We start from the raw sequence: 7,500 nt of genomic DNA, 5'->3' as shown, positions 1-7,500 counted from the left end.
CTCCCGCCGTTGCCTCTTGCCGCTACCCCCCGCCCCCCCCCCGCTGCCGGTTTGCGCGGAGCCCCCCCTTCCCGCCGTTGCCTCTTGCCGCTACCCCCCGCCCCCCCCCCGCTGCCGGTTTGCGCGGAGCCCCCCCCTTCCCGCCGTTGCCTCTTGCCGCTACCCCCGCCCCCCCCCGCTGCCGGTTTGCGCGGAGCCCCCCCTTCCCGCCGTTGCCTCTTGCCGCTACCCCCCGCCCCCCCCCCGCTGCCGGTTTGCGCGGAGCGCCCCCGCCTGCCGTTGCCTCTCGCCGCGGCCACCACCGCCCCCTCCACACCCCCGGGCCCCCGTTACCGGTTTGCGCGGAGCCCCCCCTCCCGACGTTGCCTCTTGCCGCTGCTGCCACCCCCAGCTCCCCACACCCCCCGGCTCCCGTTAGCGGTTTGCGCGGAGCCCCCCCTTCCCGCCGTTGCCTCTTGCCGCTACCCCCCGCCCCCCCCCCCCGCTGCCGGTTTGCGCGGAGCCCCCCCGCCTGCCGTTGCCTCTTGCCGCGGCCGCCACCGCCCCCCCCACACCCCCCGGCCCCCGTTACCGGTTTGCGCGGAGCCCCCCCTCCCGACGTTGCCTCTTGCCGCTGCTGCCACCCCCAGCTCCCCACACCCCCCGGCTCCCGTTAGCGGTTTGCGCGGAGCCCCCCCTTCCCCCCTTCGCGGGCTGCCGCTTCCCTCCCGGGCTGCCCGGCTGCTCTCTAACCCCTGCGACCGAGGCGGCGCTGTTAGGGCGGCCGTGCCGGTGCCCCTTGCCGCAGCTAGCCTCTCGCCGCTGCCCCTCCCGTCCGTCGTCCCCCGTCCCCAAAAACTTGCTGCTCTCCACGCTGGAGCCTGCACGGGGGAGGTTGCGCTCCGCTCCTCCGGCCCTAAAGCCGCCCTCGCCCGCCCCCCGGCTTGCCGCTTGGCTCGGCTGCCCGCCCGCCCGCTAATCCCCCCAACGCCCCCACCCCAAAAACACCCCAGCCCTACCGCATGCCGCTCCCCCTCTCCCCGCTCTCGCTGACCGCTGCCACCCCCCCCCCCACCCCTCCCCCCCGAAACAAACCCCCCAGCCCTACCGCATGCCGCTCCCCCTCTCTCCCTAGCCTGCCCCCCCCGCCGTCGCTTGCTGCCGTCGCTTGCTGCCGCCGCCGCCGCCGCCGCCGCCGCCGCCGCCGCCGCCGGGACCCGCCTCGGTCTGGTGGCGCGCGCTCGGAGATCCCCGGCTACCCGTCCGTCCGTCCGTCCCTCCCTCCCGCCCCGCCCCGGGGGAGGGCCCGGGGCAGCGCGGGCAGGCGGGGAGCAAAAAAAGGCGCGGGCGCCAAAAAACGTCGGGGTCCCGGGGTGGCGGAGGGGGGCGGCGGCGGGGGCGGCGGCGGGTACACGGCGCCGGGTCCAGGGCGCCGGGTCCAGCCCGTCCCGGGGCGGGGACAGGTGGTGTCGTCCGTCCCCGCCCCCGTAACCTGCTCTGAAGCATCCGCTTCCCGCCGCGGTTCGCCCTCCACCCCCCCGCCGCACACGCAGCTGCCGCTTCCCGCCGCCTCTGCCCCCCGCCCCGGGATCAACCACCCGCCGGGTCCAGCCGGTCCCGGTCCCGGGAACCTGCTCCCGGGGCCAGCCGGAGCCACGCCCCCTCCTCTGACGCTTCCAGCTGCCGCCTCCCCTCCCACCCCCCAAACTCACACTGGCCCTCGCCGGCCCGCCCACCCGCCTACCTGCTTGCCCGCCGCCGCTGGGTGGCGTGCCGGACACTCTCGCACACAGGTACACAGACAGGGACACAGGGACACAGGCACTCAGGCACACAGGGACACAGGGACACAGGGACACAAGGACACAGGGACACAGGCACTCAGGCACTCAGGCACTCAGGGACACAGGGACACAGGGACACAGGCACTCAGGCACTCAGGGACACAGGGACACAGGGACACAGGGACACAGGCACTCAGGCACACAGGGACACAGGTGGCGGGCCGGAGGCCTCTCTCCACTGTGTGGCAGGGGTCCAAGAGCCACCCCAGCCCAACCCAGAGGGTCTTTTGCACCTCTCTAGAGGCCACCCAGAGACCCCAGGCCGCAGCAGAAGCCTCCCCCGCAAGCTCTGCAGGCTTCCGACCCACCCCAGGCCGCACCAGAAGCCTCCCCCGCAAGCTCTGCAGGCTTCCGACCCACCCCAGGCCGCACCAGAAGCCTCCCCCGCATGCTCTGCAGGCTTCCGACCCACCCCAGGCCGCACCAGAAGCCTCCCCCGCAAGCTGCAGGCTTCCGACCCACCCCAGGCCGCAGCAGAAGCCTCTCCCGCACGCTCTGCAGGCTTCCGACCCACCCCAGGCCGCAGCAGAAGCCTCTCCCGCACGCTCTGCAGGCTTCTCAGCCACCCCAGGCCGCAGCAGAAGCCTCTCCCGCACGCTCTGCAGGCTTCTCAGCCACCCCAGGCCGCAGCAGAAGCCTCTCCCCGCACGCTCTGCAGGCTTCTCAGCCACCCCAGGCCGCAGCAGAAGCCTCTCCCGCACGCTCTGCAGGCTTCTCAGCCACCCCAGGCCCCAACAGAAGCCTCTCCCGCACGCTCTGCAGGCTTCCGACCCACCCCAGGCCGCAGCAGAAGCCTCTCCCGCACGCTCTGCAGGCTTCCGACCCACCCCAGGCCGCACCAGAAGCCTCCCCCGCACGCTCTGCAGGCTTCCGTCCCACCCCAGGCCGCACCAGAAGCCTCCCCCGCACGCTCTGCAGGCTTCCGTCCCACCCCAGGCCGCACCAGAAGCCTCCCCCGCACGCTCTGCAGGCTTCTCAGCCACCCCAGGCCGCACCAGAAGCCTCCCCCGCACGCTCTGCAGGCTTCTCAGCCACCCCAGGCCGCAGCAGAAGCCTCCCCCGCACGCTCTGCAGGCTTCTCAGCCACCCCAGGCCGCAGCAGAAGCCTCCCCCGCACGCTCTGCAGGCTTCTCAGCCACCCCAGGCCCCAACAGAAGCCTCTCCCGCACGCTCTGCAGGCTTCCCACCCACCCCAGGCCGCACCAGAAGCCTCCCCCGCACGCTCTGTAGGCTTCTGACCCACCCCAGGCCGCAGCAGAAGCCTCTCCCGCACGCTCTGCAGGCTTCTCAGCCACCCCAGGCCGCAGCAGAAGCCTCTCCCGCACGCTCTTCAGGCTTCTCAGCCACCCCAGGCCGCACCAGAAGCCTCCCCCGCACGCTCTGCAGGCTTCTCAGCCACCCCAGGCCGCACCAGAAGCCTCTCCCGCACGCTCTTCAGGCTTCTCAGCCACCCCAGGCCGCACCAGAAGCCTCTCCCGCACGCTCTGCAGGCTTCTCAGCCACCCCAGGCCGCACCAGAAGCCTCCCCCGCACGCTCTGCAGGCTTCCCACCCACCCCAGGCCGCAGCAGAAGCCTCTCCCGCACGCCCTGCAGGCTTCTCAGCCACCCCAGGCCGCAGCAGAAGCCTCTCCCGCACGCTCTGCAGGCTTCTCAGCCACCCCAGGCCGCACCAGAAGCCTCTCCCGCACGCTCTGCAGGCTTCTCAGCCACCCCAGGCCGCACCAGAAGCCTCTCCCGCACGCTCTGCAGGCTTCTCAGCCACCCCAGGCCGCAGCAGAAGCCTCTCCCGCACGCTCTGCAGGCTTCTCAGCCACCCCAGGCCGCAGCAGAAGCCTCTCCCGCACGCTCTGCAGGCTTCTCAGCCACCCCAGGCCGCAGCAGAAGCCTCTCCCGCACGCTCTGCAGGCTTCTCAGCCACCCCAGGCCGCAGCAGAAGCCTCTCCCGCACGCTCTGCAGGCTTCTCAGCCACCCCAGGCCGCAGCAGAAGCCTCTCCCGCACGCTCTGCAGGCTTCTCAGCCACCCCAGGCCCCAACAGAAGCCTCTCCCGCACGCTCTGCAGGCTTCCGACCCACCCCAGGCCGCAGCAGAAGCCTCTCCCGCACGCTCTGCAGGCTTCCGACCCACCCCCGGCCGCACCAGAAGCCTCCCCCGCACGCTCTGCAGGCTTCCGTCCCACCCCAGGCCGCACCAGAAGCCTCCCCCGCACGCTCTGCAGGCTTCCGTCCCACCCCAGGCCGCACCAGAAGCCTCTCCCGCACGCTCTGCAGGCTTCTCAGCCACCCCAGGCCGCAGCAGAAGCCTCTCCCGCACGCTCTGCAGGCTTCTCAGCCACCCCAGGCCGCAGCAGAAGCCTCTCCCGCACGCTCTGCAGGCTTCTCAGCCACCCCAGGCCCCAACAGAAGCCTCTCCCGCACGCTCTGCAGGCTTCCGACCCACCCCAGGCCGCAGCAGAAGCCTCTCCCGCACGCTCTGCAGGCTTCCGACCCACCCCAGGCCGCACCAGAAGCCTCCCCCGCACGCTCTGCAGGCTTCCGTCCCACCCCAGGCCGCACCAGAAGCCTCCCCCGCACGCTCTGCAGGCTTCCGTCCCACCCCAGGCCGCACCAGAAGCCTCCCCCGCACGCTCTGCAGGCTTCTCAGCCACCCCAGGCCGCAGCAGAAGCCTCCCCCGCACGCTCTGCAGGCTTCTCAGCCACCCCAGGCCCCAACAGAAGCCTCTCCCGCACGCTCTGCAGGCTTCCCACCCACCCCAGGCCGCACCAGAAGCCTCCCCCGCACGCTCTGTAGGCTTCTGACCCACCCCAGGCCCCAACAGAAGCCTCCCCCGCACGCTCTGCAGGCTTCTCAGCCACCCCAGGCCGCAGCAGAAGCCTCTCCCGCACGCTCTGCAGGCTTCTCAGCCACCCCAGGCCGCAGCAGAAGCCTCTCCCGCACGCTCTGCAGGCTTCTCAGCCACCCCAGGCCGCACCAGAAGCCTCTCCCGCACGCTCTGCAGGCTTCCGACCCACCCCAGGCCGCAGCAGAAGCCTCCCCCGCACGCTCTGCAGGCTTCTCCGCCACCACAGGCCGCACCAGAGGATCTTTTGCACCTCTCTGGACGCCACCCAGAGACTCCAGGCCGCACCAGAGGCCCCCCCCCCAACCATTTACAGGCTGCAGTGCCAGCCTAGGCCCCGCTGGCAGCCTCCCTTGTCTGCTTTGGAAGGCCTCCCATCCACTCCAGACCTGCCTGGAGGCCTCCCTCGACTGCTCCCGGGGCCCTCGAAGCCACCCTAGGCCTTTCTGGAGGACCTGCTCGACCGCTCGGGCGGCTTCTGACGCACCCTCGGCCATCCGGCGCCCAGCAGCTCCCAGGGCCAGGCACCGGCCTCCCCCTCCGGCCGCCCCTGGGGCCGGGGGTGGCTCGGACTCGGCGCCCCCAACGTGTCGTCCCGTCCCCCCCCACCCCGCACCGCCGAACATTCGCTGCAGCCGAGGGCTTGCCGCTCGACGCCTACCCCACCCGCCCAGCCCCCCGCTGCGGCCCGGCGCTGCCCCGGCCGCTGCGCCCCGCCTCTCATCGCTCCCCCCACCCGGCAACCGGCCGCCGGGCACGGCAAGTCCCAGGGCAGGGAACAGGTGCTGCCGGGACCCCGTGCTGGCTGCCGGCTTCCCGGGGCTGCCCCGGGCACGGACAGGTCGCCCCCCCGCCCCGGCGAATGTTCACCGAACCGGCTGCCGGCTGCCTTCGAGCACCCCCCCGCCCCCCGCCACTATCGTCCCCCCCCGCCCCCCCTCCGCCTCCGCTGCCGCTTCTGCCCGCACCCCCTCCACTGCCTCCCCCCGCCGCCCGCGAACGAGTCGCCGGATCCGTAGGGTGCCGGGAGCCCGAACGGCGAGCGGCTCCGGCTGCTGCCGGGACCGCGGGGATTCGAGCCGGTCCGGCCGCGGCCGGGACCCCGTGCCGGAAGCCGGCATCCCGGGACGGCCCCGGGACGGCCCCGGTCGCCGGCCGGGTGACGTTCAGCGAAGCGGCTGCCGCCAGTCTTTGGGCCTCCCCCGTGCCGGGGCCGCGGGGATTCGAGCCGGTCCGGCCGCGGCCGGGATCCCGGGCCGGACGATGGCTTCCCGGGCCGGTCCCGGTCGCCTCCCGGGTGACGTTCACCGAAGCGGCTGCCGGCTGTCTTCGAGCCCCCCCCCCCCTCCGCCTCCGCTGCCGCTTCTCCCCGCACCCCCTCCACTGCCTCCCCCCGCCGCCGGCGAACGAGTCGCCGGATCTGTAGGGTGCCGGGAGCCCGAACGGCGAGCGGCTCCGGCTGCTGCCGGGACCGCGGGGATTCGAGCCGCTCCGGCCGCGGCCGGGACCCCGTGCCGGAAGCCGGCATCCCCGGACAGCCCCGGGACGGCCCCGGTCGCCGGCCGGGTGACGTTCACCGAAGCGGCTGCCGGCTGTCTTCGAGCCCCCCCCCCTCCGCCTCCGCTGCCGCTTCTGCCCGCACCCCCTCCACTGCCTCCCCCCGCCGCCGGCGAACGAGTCGGCGGATCCGTAGGGTGCCGGGAGCCCGAACGGCGAGCGGCTCCGGCTGCTGCCGGGACCGCGGGGATTCGAGCCGGTCCGGCCGCGGCCGGGACCCCGTGCCGGAAGCCGGCATCCCGGGACGGCCCCGGGACGGCCCCGGTCGCCGGCCGGGTGACGTTCAGCGAAGCGGCTGCCGCCAGTCTTTGGGCCTCCCCCGTGCCGGGGCCGCGGGGCTTCGAGCCGGTCCGGCCGCGGCCGGGATCCGGGGCCGGACGATGGCTTCCCGGGCCGGTCCCGGTCGCCTCCCGGGCGACGTTCACCGAAGCGGCTGACGGCTGTCTTCGAGCCCCCCCCCCCCCCTCCGCCTCCGCGGCCGCTTCTGCCCGCACCCCCTCCACTGCCTCCCCCCGCCGCCCGCGAACGAGTCGCCGGATCTGTAGGGTGCCGGGAGCCCGAACGGCGAGCGGCTCCGGCTGCTGCCGGGACCGCGGGGATTCGAGCCGCTCCGGCCGCGGCCGGGACCCCGTGCCGGAAGCCGGCATCCCCGGACAGCCCCGGGACGGCCCCGGTCGCCGGCCGGGGTGACGTTCAGCGAAGCGGCTGCCGCCAGTCTTTGGGCCTCCCCCGTGCCGGGGCCGCGGGGCTTCGAGTCGGTCCGGCCGCGGCTGGGACCCCGTGCCTGTCGCAGGCTTCCCGGGACGGCCCCGGAACGGCCGCGGTCGCCGGCCGGGTGACGTTCACCGAGGCGACTGCCGGCTGTCTTCGAGCCCCCCCCCCCCCCGCCGGAGCCGCGGGGATACGAGCCGGTCCGGCCGCGGCCGGGACCCCGTGCCGGAAGCCGGCATCCCGGGACGGCCCCGGGACGGCCCCGATCGCCTCCTGGGTGACGTTCACCGAAGCGGCTGCCGGCTGTCTTCGAGCCCCCCCCCCCTCCGCCTCCGCTGCCGCTTCTCCCCGCACCCCCTCCACTGCCTCCCCCCGCCGCCCGCGAACGAGTCGCCGGATCTGTAGGGGGCCGGGAGCCCGAGGCGGCGAGCGGCGCCGGCTGCTGCCGGGACCGCGAGGCTTCGAGCCGGTCCGGCCGCGGCCGGGATCTCGTGCCGAACGTCGTCTTCCCGGGCCGGTCCCGGGAGGGCCCCAGTCTCCTCCCGGGTGACGTTCACCGAAGCGGCTGCC

Source organism: Melanerpes formicivorus, unplaced genomic scaffold (genome assembly GCF_026170545.1).
Source record: "Melanerpes formicivorus ecotype bairdi unplaced genomic scaffold, bMelFor1.0.p_v2 SCAF_354, whole genome shotgun sequence".
In the NCBI taxonomy this organism is placed as follows: Eukaryota; Metazoa; Chordata; class Aves; order Piciformes; family Picidae; genus Melanerpes; species Melanerpes formicivorus.
Note: the sequence above shows the minus strand (reverse complement) of the source record.